The sequence below is a fragment of the Epinephelus moara genome, chromosome 12 (assembly GCF_006386435.1).
Source record: "Epinephelus moara isolate mb chromosome 12, YSFRI_EMoa_1.0, whole genome shotgun sequence".
In the NCBI taxonomy this organism is placed as follows: domain Eukaryota; kingdom Metazoa; phylum Chordata; class Actinopteri; order Perciformes; family Serranidae; genus Epinephelus; species Epinephelus moara.
In genome coordinates, this window is record NC_065517.1 from 39591875 (window position 1) to 39604109 (window position 12235).

Below are 12235 nucleotides of genomic sequence, written 5' to 3' on the forward strand. Positions count from 1 at the left end.
AGGAGGTCTGTGATTTATAAAGAGAACATTGCGTGCAAGTGTGCGTGCGCAAAGTTTTATAAATCATATTATTTTTTGGCGCACACCATTTTCAGCTTTTGGGACTTTTAGTATGAATCCTAAGCACTCTTTTATAAATGAGGCCCCTGAACTGTACAAACGGTGAAAATGAGCTATATCAATTTTAATTTCAGTTCAGTTTTATTTATAAAGCCCAATATCTCAAATCACAATTTGCCTCACAGGGCTTTACAGCATACGACATCCCTCTGTTCTTTGGACCCTCACAGCGGATAAGGAAAAACTCCCCTCGCAAATATCCGGATGGGACTGAGCTCAAAATGCGAAGATACCAGTGTGTATTTCCAAAGCGCTGTCCTCTCCCGCCTACCGCTCCATTAGGTCCCAGGGAAGCTGAGCCTCCCTGGAAGTGACGATTTTGTCGCATTTATCCAATGACCGTCTCGCCTTGCTGCGTGAAAAACCCTGCTCAGCGCTGTCTCATAGGAATGCTTGGAGGCTCCGCGTCCACCGTGCTGACATGAGAATGTATGACAGGGAGGTCGCGTTTGAAAACTGGTGATAAACACCTGACGTTTGAACATCATAGTCGTGATGTTAAACGCATCCTAGCGCACGTTTAATGCAATGTGAATTCTTATTTTAATGTAAATTCAATAGTGCATATTTGACCATTTCCTCCATGAAATTTTAGGGGAAGCTCAGCCTCCCTTGTTGTCTCTGAGCAATCGCCCCTGGTGCTCAGAGTGTAAAAAATTTTAAAATGTGAATTAAAATTGACTTTGAAGGACTTTTTAATTGAGCACCCTTCTTTTTGTGCACTGATGTCCTAAATAAATTGACATTTTTTGCATTGATCTCAGCTTATGAACCTTTTTTGTGACTGTCCAGCCCAGTTACAGTTTCTTCTGTCGTCTTTTCTCAAACTTAACCACGTGCTTCTGTTGCCCAAATCTAAAGAGGGAAACCCAAAAACAAAGTGTTTTACAAACATTCTAAGTTTATTTTGAAGAGAGACTTGCAGAAACTGTACATTTATTTTGAAAAGACAATATATGTTACAAGCTTAAACCGACACACTGTCCCTAAACATCTGAAGCTAATGCTGGAGGGTACCCAGAGCATCATAGTTTGACATGTAGGGCCGCCAACCACACGTCGTTTTTTGACAAGTTGGGAGTGATAATGTGTCAGTCTTCATTCACCCAAATATGAATATGAACAATATGAATCTGTACTGCGAGTGTGTACACAAATTTGCATGCAGCGACGTGTGTGTCGGCGCTGCTATTTCGAGCACATCCTTCTTTGTTGTTAGCGCACCGCTGCCTTGAGCGCAGAGGCCCCGGAAAGTGGAGCAGCACAATGGCTTTGATGTTGTGATGTCTGCAGGGTGGTGTAAGAGCTGCTGTGTGGACGGAGACCGAGTCGTATACAAGGCCCTCTGACAGCACAGATTAGTGTAACAGGCAGAGTAGGACTGACACGTGCAAACACTCACAGCTACACACATACACACTCACACACTGTGGCAGGAGAGCAGCACCAATGTTAATGAGAGAATTGAGTGACAGTAATACACTTTTCCACATAATGTTACAGTTACCAAAGGCTCATAACTGACTCAGAGCTGCTGATATTAAGAGTTTAGCTCCGTGCTAACCGACGCGCCCTCTGGCTGCTTCTGATTCATAAAAACACACAGAAAAATGAATGAAAACTATTCGGAGAGTCAAACATTCGCTCTCAGTTTCAATGACATTTTAAATAGATGAGTGCTTTATTTCCCTCAGATGGAAAACCAAATTACACAACAGCGATAAATTATGTGTAAATGTGAGAATTTCCGCCTGTGCTTCGTCACAAGATTACATTACCAAGCAGTAATTTGGCTAAATTTAAATTCCACCTCCTTCTTTTGGCAATTCATCAGCAGCAGAGAGGATCAAAGTGCTAATTAGGTTTCATGCTTCGGGGTTTTTTACCGGTGTATGTGTATATTTCTCTCTCCTCTCCATGTGTTTTATTCTACCTGGATTTCTCTGTGAGTCAAAAGCGTATCCCTCTCCTGTGACAGCTCCTGGTTGTGCTGCTCATCTCGGATCAGAGCAGTGACGCTGGCGGAGTAAATTTAGTGCAGGCAGACAGGAAGTGTGGCGGCAGAAATAGAGAGGGGAACGAAACACTTTGACGAGTTGAAGCTGCTGGTTAGAGTGAACCAACGGTGTGACTGGTCCAGGTGTTAGCAGACTGTTATGTCCTCGTAAGGGATGAGGGAACTGCTAAACACTTGTGAGATGCTTGTGTAATGTAGATTTTGGGGAACTAATGAACTTTGGTTTGTGTGTGAACGAGAGGAGAATGGAGAAAAACCAACAATGGTGGAAGGAGTTTGGGTGAAACAGGCATCCCATTAACCCTGCAGTGACCTGAGACGCAAGGGGGAGCAACTTAATGGGGCTGCTGTGTGTGTACAGCATGTGTGTGTGTGTGTGTGTGTGTGTGTGTGTGTGCAGAGGAAGGAGGGAGATAAAAAGAGTGGGTTCACTTGAGCTGTAATTATTCTTTTCAGCCCTGCAAACATGCAGCAGTATGGATGAATAATTCATGTGTTTATCATTACAGACCCTCATTAATGTGACCTCAGACAGACACACTGACCTATTAGCTTCACAGGTTCGATGCTGTGAAGCCAAAGCAAAACATATTAGTGATGATGGTGTAATAATATTTTGTGTTCAAGTCATTTAAGCTACAAATCAGAGTGTACTGGGCGCTCTGGGATGTGTGAGTTTCTATAGTGCATGTGCTGCAGCCATATTTTACAGTACCCAGTGTTTGTGTTGCATTCAGTTGCCTGCGGTGCAGTCGTCTCTTTCTACACCGTCAAGGTTATGCTGTGATGTTTAAAGTCACAGGCTCTGTTCAAAATGCATACTAATAGGTAGGCATGAGCGAGAACACCATTACATGTATCTATGTCTGCATCTGTTTAACTAAGTCTATCTGTACTGAAAACGGGCAGGGTTTAGACCTAAAGTAAAACTATCAACATTCAGTGCCCGGCGCTATGGCAGGTGTCACAGTACACGGCATTTCACAGGAGGCAATTGATGATTTTTGGGGACATAACGATCAGATGTCATTGAGAAGTAACCAAAAGGGCCTAAACTACGCATTGGAGGGATATATTCATCATTTTATTGTTGAGAAGGTCGATGAAAAGCTTAAATTACAAGCCAAAATTTACAGGTCACAGTGTACGCTTGTGAACCGCATCTGGTTGCCGTCACCATCAAAGACAACAAGTTAAAGTGCCACTGAAGTTAAGGTTTTTGGCTCAGAATATGAGAAAAGGATAACGGCCTTTTTACCATCTTTACCAAGAGTGTCTCTCCGTTAGTTTGGTGCTACAGTATTTACACTGAATCATTCAGCATAACGTTTGCCAACCTTTGTTATCTCTGCCATTACAGATAAGTTAATGAAGCTAAGCTCCAGAAGTTAACGTTAGCTTAACTAGAGCCCTTTGGACAACAGCTAACAATGATGTACGATCACCAAAGTACAAAACTAGAACAAAATAGGCTAATGAACTCCCAGCAAACAAGGTGACATGATGAACAACGCAGCTAGGAGCTAACGTTAGGCTAACTTTAGCTAACGTTAGCTAGAGATGTTAAAGATAACTTTATATTTCTTTCCAGCAAAGTGACAATATGTTGCCTCAAACACAATGTTGACTTACCTTAGAACAGATGTAGACATCATTGTTAATCTTATTCACGTTGAGTTGATGTTGTGGTCTAACGTTACCACACAACTTTATCCAAAGGAGACACTTTTCTCGGTTGAGATGTGGTTTAAAGGGTAAAAAATACACCTGGTCGCCCAGCCTCTCAGGATACCTTGTGTCAGAGTTGCATGTACCCCATGCACACCGTTTGACCATTTTTAAACTTCAAATCTCAGAAAAAGCTCATAAAACCGAACAAAACTGACTTTCTGTAATGCATTTCAATGGACGTCCAGGCAGAGAATGTCCAAGTGTATGGGAATGGCTATACGCAGTGTGATTGGCTCATCGCGTCTGAGGGCGGGGCTTAGCCATAGGTCAATTTTTGAGGTTAGCAAAACAAACGGATTGGCGTGCAAGTCAGTCATTATGACAAGCGCAAATTAAACCACAGCAGCTGGAAGATCCACATGCTGGTTCCCAGTGAGCCGGTGAGCTACAGCAGCACCAGAAACACATGCTGGTGTTGCTCTGCAGTTGTAGTGGATGTGAATGGAAACACATCCAACATATACTAACATCACTCAGGCCAGATGTGCCGATCACCAGGACGAGAAAAAAACAAACTGGAGGCCAACTCCTTATCTCTGCTGCTTTCAGGCAGCCTCAGGACGCAAAAGCAGAATGGGAAACGTTATCATTAAATTAATGGAAACACGCTGAACATGATAACGCACAGTGCAGCTTTGGAGATGTAACAGTTTTACCTGAAATCCTGTTGGCAATGCATTTACTATATTACTATGTTACTGCTAAAACCTAATATGTTAAATAACGTGTTACTCCCAACACTGCTGCCCACATACTTCCATGCTGGCATAGATAGAGCCCATAGATGGTCCTAGAGGGCAGATTGAAAATTTCAGAGCTCAGGTTTCCATTGGTACTGCTCTGTTTCGTTTGTATCCTTAAGCCTTCATTTCAGAAAACATGCACAAATACAGACGACATGAACGCAGAGTACGGACACAAGACTCCTTTCATGTCCATTTAAGGATCTAACGTTGAACATAAATGATGACTTCCTGAGTATGTAGGCACTATTACGTTAGTATGTAATTTCAAACACAACCACTGAGGGATGAAATTAGAGGTAATAGCTAGATTTGAAACGCTGTCATTGGTGTGGATTTTAAAGCCGAGCCAAAACGTGCATCATCATGCAGAGTAGCTTTTTTTCATAAAGGCACTTTTTAATAGTGAGTGAGCACCTTTTATTTTTGTGACTCAATGGAAGACGATTCCTGAGCAGCTCTCTGAGATTTCTCTGTCTGTCCCTGTCAGCTCGAATCTGCTGTAGCACCGACGTGAACAGGCCAAGGAGGACGATGGCATTTAGAGTGTGTGTGTGTGTGTGTGTGTGTGTGTGTGCGCGCGCGCTGTCAAGGTACATTCAGAAGCATCTGATTTATTCATGTCCTGCGCAGCAATTGTTAATTTTTCAACGGGCGTGGCGCGTGGAGTGATCTACACTGCACTGCTGCATCTGTGTGCATGTGCATGTACTTGTGTGTGTGTATGTGTGTGTGTGTGCGTCCCATAACTGTCAGTCAGAGGGAACTTGTTTTGTTGTTGCCTCAGCTTCTTCACAGCTCCTCTGTCTCGTCATCTTCTCCCTCCTCCGCTTCGTCTCCTTCTCCCCGTCTCCTCCGTTTTCTCCTGCTCGAGTCTCTTTTAGCACAAGAGCCTCATTTATTCATGCTCCTGGGCCCTCGATGCCATTTTCAGCTGGTTGCCAAGAACTTCTTTTTAAAAATTAACGGAGTCGACAAGTTAAAGAAAATAAATTAAACACATCGTTGCCCTGCTGGTGCTCGGGCTGATTTCAAGTGTGTGCACATCGAAGCCGCTAATGCAAGATAACGTGTGTGGAGAGTAGGGCTCAACCTGGGAGGAAGTTATTTATAACTCCTGCTCATAATTCATGCAGCGGAGTATTATGTGGAGCTATTTTCTTTTGTTGTGTTATTTGAATAGTCTGGTGCTACAAGTTTCAGCTGCTTCCAATGCTCTGCTTTCAGCTTTGAAGTAAAGGAGAAGGAATGCTAGTATTATTGTCTTTATCCAAGTGTTAACCTGGTGCTTTCTTGTTCTTGTCAAGAATATCGCTACTGCTGCTACTAACACTACAGTAGCTTGAAGAGAGCATTCTTTATCCTGTAGCTTCCAGTGATGCAACTCAGGCATTGTAAAGTCATTTCTATCTGTGAGTGAGCACCTTTTATTTCATGCTGATGTGTAGCATGTTAGCCATGTTCCACAACTTAGTTTAGCATTTGTGCAGCTGAAACAACTGTTGGTGGTTATGAACTTTAGAACTTTATTTTATTTTTGTCCCCAATGGGGCAATTCATTTGCAAGCGTGTGGACATGACATATAACATATGACATATAAAACAACAAAACACAGAGGCAAGGCACAGACATACACAAATAATTTAGGCACACTGGAAAAACCTTATGGAAGGTTTATGTGCTGGAACTATTTCTTGATAAACCAAAACATCTGTCAGGTCATTCCTGGAGCATCATTTATGTGATCATTTCCTGAAAATGCAATAATAGCAGTAATAAAACCCAATAATGTTCAACATATTCTCATAGAATAGTTTGTTTGATATCCTACCAATTTAAGCCCCACGAATGACGTTACGTCCTTAACGTACAGTTACATAATTAGCGTAGAGATACAGAGGTTGCATAAGGCAGGTAGACTTACTGAGGTTCGGTAAAGGAAAAGAACCATGGTGAGGATGTACCTTGAGATGACTCAGAGTTCACTCAAAGTTCACACGGATCCAAACACACGACTCCAGGAAATAGACCCATCCACCACCCCAACCAGTCTCCTTGCAAGCACTCGGGACTGCCTCTTGTTTTTTACTGCTTCAGCGCATTGGTCACATGATTGCAGCCTTTTAAAAAACATGGGATATGTACAAATTTGGGTGCATTGCTTTTTGTATGAAAAATTCGAAAAATTTGTGAGAGCAGCCTATAATGTTATAGCATGACTAAAAATGTCCCAACTGATATTGTAAGAATATTACAAAATACCTGTAAAGTTACACATCTAACCCTGAACTAAAACTCATATTAAAGGTGAATTAGTGTACTGGTGTAACGGCAGGTCGCCGTTGCTAGGTCTCTAGATAATACTTAAAGGAATAGTGCACCCAAAAATGAAAATTCAGCCATTATCTACTCACCCATATGCCGAGGGAGGCTCAGGTGAAGTTTTAGAGTCCTCACAACACTTGCGGAAATCCAAGGGGAGAGGAGGTAGCAACACAACTCCACCTAATGGAGGCTGACGGCGCCCCAGATTCAAATGTCCAAAAACACATAATTGAAACCACAAAATATCTTCATACTGCTCATCCGTAGTGATCCAAGTGTCCTGAAGCCCCGACATTTGAACTCTGTTTTTAGCCTCATTGTAGCCTGTAGCTCTGACTGCCTCTCTGTGCACCGCGCTCACGTGTGTGCGCTCGCGAGGGCTAAAAACAGAGTTCAAATGACGTTTTTCCAAACAACTTTTTATGTCGGGGCTTCAGGACACTTGGATCACTACGGACGAGCAGTATGGAGATATTTTGTGGTTTCAATTATGTGTTTTTGGACGTTTGAATCTGGTGGTCCATTAGGTGGAGTTGTGCTGCTACCTCCTCTCCCCTTGGATCTCCGCAAGTGTTGTGAGGACTCTAAAACTTCACCTGAGCCTCCCTCGGCATATGGGTGAGTAGATAATGGCTGAATTTTCATTTTTGGGTGTACTATTCCTTTAAGTATTATCTAGAGACAGATCCAGCTTGGTGCAGTGACAGTTTCGGCCAGAAGGTGCNCCTCTCCCCTTGGATCTCCGCAAGTGTTGTGAGGACTCTAAAACTTCACCTGAGCCTCCCTCGGCATATGGGTGAGTAGATAATGGCTGAATTTTCATTTTTGGGTGTACTATCCCTTTAATCGTAGATAAATTCATTCAAACAGTACAACTGAACTCCTCTCTATCCATTTCCTGCTTGTTGTTACCTTCCTAGAAGGTTTATATTTGGACGACAACACGATGCATCAATTTGTTTGATTTATTTTTAATGTGAAATGTAAAAACACAGTGTTGCTCTTCTGCTTTGCCCTTACTCTGCTACAATAAGGTATTCATTGTTAGAATTTTTAAACAGATTCTGCCTGTTGTTTTTAACAGTACCGTGTAGTTTTTACCTGTCGGAGGGCTGTGGGGCTGCGTGCAGTGCAGACAGATGCGCTGGCAAGCATGGCCTCTATGGCTTCTGGGTTCGGTGTACAGTGTAGCAGCTTCAGTTAATTATAACAGTCGCGGTCTGCTGCGAGCATGCCACGGCTAATGTATCGTGCCGTGCAAATGTCCCATGTATTTTGGTTGTAACTCACCTGGTAGAATGCATGCCCTGTATAGGCTTAGACCCTTGACCCTTTGCTGCATGTCATCCCCTCTCTCTCTGCCCGTTTCCTGTGACTCTCCAGCAGCTCTGTAATGTAATAAAAGATATAATAGCCCTAAAAAAGTACTGGTGTGCTTATATTTATCTTTGAATAGAGCCATGCTAGCTGTTTCCCCCTGCTTTCACTCTTTATGCTAAGCTAAGCTAACTGTGTCCAGGCCCCAGCTCTGTACAGGCACTGTGCAGTAAGTGTTTTGGTGGAAACACAGACAGAACACTAAAGTGCACGGACATGACAGTCGTATTTCCCCAAATGCTACAGTTATTTCTATAACGTGTCTTTAACATCATCATTATATAAATGAAAGCACTGTTTCCTGCTGTACTTTATGCTGCAGCCTCACATTAGCTTCTCTACAAGCCAAGACTTTTCCCTCTTTCGCTTTTTCCTCTCCTTCTCTTCTCTGACGCAGCTCTTTCACTCGGCCTCAGGGGTCGATCCACTAATTTTAGCTTGGCAAAGAGGCAAAGACACAGATGGGACTCTTCTTGTTAATCTCATTTGCAAGTCAAAATTGTTTCTGTGTTCCTCCCCTGTGTTTTTTTACCCTCCTCGTTCCTCCTGCACTTCACCTTGATCTCCTCTTTTACTCTGTAGCGATTCAGCACATGCGTTTGTCTGGCATGCGATGTGAAAAAAACACATGGAAAAGGTCATGAAACTCCACTCGTGTACTGTTTACAGTATACTGTTCGTGTGTGTGTGTGTGTGTGTGTGTTACTGTGAAGGACAGTGGAGAGACAGCAGGAGCCTCAGTGGGCTGTAATAAACACAGTCAGCTGGGAGAGCAGGCAGACCAAACTCTTAAGGCCACACACACACACTACGATTGCCTCTCATTAAGAACATCAACAGATGCTGGGCAAGCGCTTGATTACGTTTGGATTAGACTGTTAGTGTAACACAGGATTAGGAGACCGAGTCTTTGCCTTGTTCACTGTAATTATCTCACTTACATCCTCAGACAAACACACAACAGTCACCACTGTGAAAGGAAGGTTTGACCCTGAAATGATTTTGGTGATCAACTTTCTTTTTCATCAACAAAACTGACTATATTCAGACAAAAAAACAGAGAGATTAAAAAAAGCATTGAGTTGATAAAGACTCATCTAAGGCTGTGTCGACACACAAACAGATAGGGCTCTAGTTTCCTGGCGCAGCGCAGGGTGGCACAGGGTGGCGCAGGGTGGCGAACCCCGCGCAGAGCTAGTTTCGAGCAGCGCAACCTGAGGCGCGCTCAGTTTGGTAGTTTGGCAGACCGAGGTGTGCTGACATGGGTGTGGCGGCGCAGCAGGGGGAGGTGTCGACAGATCCAGCTTGGCGCAGTGACAGTTTCGGCCAAAAGGCTTCACCGAAGGTGCGCTAAAAGCTCGCCAGCTGAAACCAGGTCTACTGTCAGCGCAGGCGGAGCGCAGCCAGTGTAAGCCGAAGTTTGGCTGACCGGCGGACACGTCACCAAAACCTCACAGGCAGGTCTCCAGAATATCAGGCACATTAACGATGCAATAAATACCCAAAAAACCACTATTCAATGCAACTATCTGCAATCAGCACATAAATGTATCTCTATATCGACTGTCCCGTCACATCTGATGTCAGATCAAAGGGGATTGGCACCGTTTGGCACGTTTGGCACGCGTAATGGAAACCCAACCTGATTTGATTAACACAGCTGCAAACTAATGAGTTCACATCCCTCTCAGCCAACCACAAACAGCCACAGCATCAGATAGGGAGTATATATTCAGCATCTGTCATCTTAGAAAAGTCAAAAGAAAAGAAACAGAGTGAGACTGCGAGAGAGAAAGAGAGAGCGCGCGCGCACGAGAGAAACGCAACATTGATTTACAATTGTGGTGACCTCCTCCCAGGCTACCTTTGCATCATCAGCCCGTGGAGGTCTGCTCGCAGTTCCGTATATTCGGACACTGCGAGCTTGGACCTCCCGGACCAAAACATCAGTTTCCTCCTGGGAGAAGTTTGGCCGTCTGACGCTGCTGCTCTCTTCTGCCATGGCGAATTGAGTAAACTCTCATTACGCCTTCGCGCGGCGCATTTAAGGGCGAGGAGAGGGGCTCATTTGATTGGTGTGATGTGTGTAAAACCCACTCTACGCCTTCTCTCCTCCCTCTTTCCGACTTGCGCAGGTAGGAGGGACGGAGGTGGGAAAGAGGAGTAGCTGCGCCAGGCGCACGGTGTGCCAAACTTGCAAAATCCGCCTGGCCACACCCAGTTGGCGAAGCGCAGGTGCGCTGCGCCCCCGCCTCGCACGGTCTGCGAAACTAGAGCCCATAGTCTGGAGTATGGATATTCCACATGACCTTCATTTTACAAAATGTCTCCGTCCACACTACGATGCAAAATAACTCCAAACATTCACCATACATGCTGCCTTTCTCAAAACACCTACTGGAGGTCTTACCACGGCTTATTACCCCTCGATATAAGGAAGAAGGAGCTCACTCAAAGATACAAGTGACGCTCTGGACATGCAAAAGTTTTCCTTCCCATTCTTGAAATTGTTCCACCATCTGCTGGTTCAGCCGCAGTGTCTGGCGGGCTTTAAACTGTGTGTCCATGCTGAGGTGGTCCAAATAATACTGGGCACAGCAGACAAGTTGTCCTTTCAGTCAGGATCATACATTCCAGGTGTCTAGATGTTGGTGGTGGTGATGAGATGAGATGAGGAGGGAGCTGAGGATCTGGATGTGAAGAGGAGTGGGTGTTTGAGCTTGTCCTGGGCTCTGGATATAAGGTGACTGGAGGTGAATGGAGGCAGCACGGTGGTGCAGTGGTTAGCATTGTCACCTCACAGGAAGAGGGTTGGAGGAGCCCTTCTGTGTGGAGTTTGCATGTTCTCCCTGTGTCAGTGTGGGTTTCCTCCAGGTGCTCCAGCTTCCTCCCACAGTCCAAAGACATGCAGGTTAATTGGTGACTCTAAATTGTCCGTAGGTGTGAATGTGAGTGTGAATGGTTGTCTGTCTCTATGTGTCAGCCCTGTGATAGTCTGGTGACCTGTCCAGGGTGAACCCTGCCTCTCGCCCAAAGTCTGTAGCCCCCTGTGACCCATAACAGGATAGGCATTTCCTGAAAATGAATGATGAATGAATATATTTCACTATTCATGTCTTTCCTGTTCTTTTAAAGCCCCAGTGTGTAAAAATAGTGAGTAACAGTGACATCAGCGGTCGAATTCTAGATTGTCTGTGAGATATAACGTTATGTTAGGAGTGTTTTATTTCTAATTGTTTTAGTAACACGAGCAAACATTAGCACAGTAATGCTAAAATAAGTTTTATGTGATAGTCACGGCACAGTGCGGCAAATATAGGTTGGTACGATTACAATATATGCGAGTGTTCTTCCACAGGACACAGGGAGATGAGGAAGAGGGAGAGGGAGAGGAGGAAGACCAGGGAGAGGAAGGGGGCGAGGGGGTAGAGGCGGTGCAGGAACGGCCAGGTGAAGAGGTGTGTCTTGGCTACCCAGAGGGAAGAGGAGGAGGAGAGGGTGGCAGCCTTCGCAGCAGCGTGAGAGGAATCAACAGATTAGGCTGTAGGCTAGGCTAACCATTTGGCTGTAGCTCTGGGATAACGTTAGCCAAGGCTAGGATATCGTTAGCACGTAAACGTAGCCGTCACTCGAACTTAGGCAAGAGGGAAAAGTAGTTGCAAACATGAAGCCAAAATGACTTTAAAATATCAAATTGAATTACCTGTCTAGCAGAACGATGTTCACTCGCGTTTTGTCCCGCCCTCGCTTATCTGATCTTTTTCTTTTATTTGGTGGTGTGGTTTCCCTCTTACAGGGCAAAACATATGTGTGCTCCTCCATTTAAAGTGCGACAGAATCATAAAAGTACAAAGCAGGTTCACACAGAAGCGCCCCGGATTGATCTTCACCTTCTCTGTCTCCAGTGACGGAAGTTCTAGG

The 12235-nt window shown here is 44.5% G+C and overlaps 2 protein-coding genes across 5 annotated transcripts in view; one reads left to right on the forward strand and one right to left on the reverse strand.

Moving 5' to 3' along the window:
* Positions 1-12235, forward strand: part of evlb (Enah/Vasp-like b) — an 88656-nt gene that overhangs the window by 45852 nt on the left and 30569 nt on the right. The gene's annotated exons all lie outside the window — the stretch shown is intronic.
* LOC126398660 (vascular endothelial growth factor A-like) overlaps positions 11210-12235 on the reverse strand; it is a 193839-nt gene continuing 192813 nt past the window's right edge. The window contains exon 8 of the transcript XR_007570797.1: positions 11210-11317. The gene's annotated coding sequence lies outside the window, so the exon portion shown is untranslated. The remainder of the gene's footprint in view (positions 11318-12235) is intronic.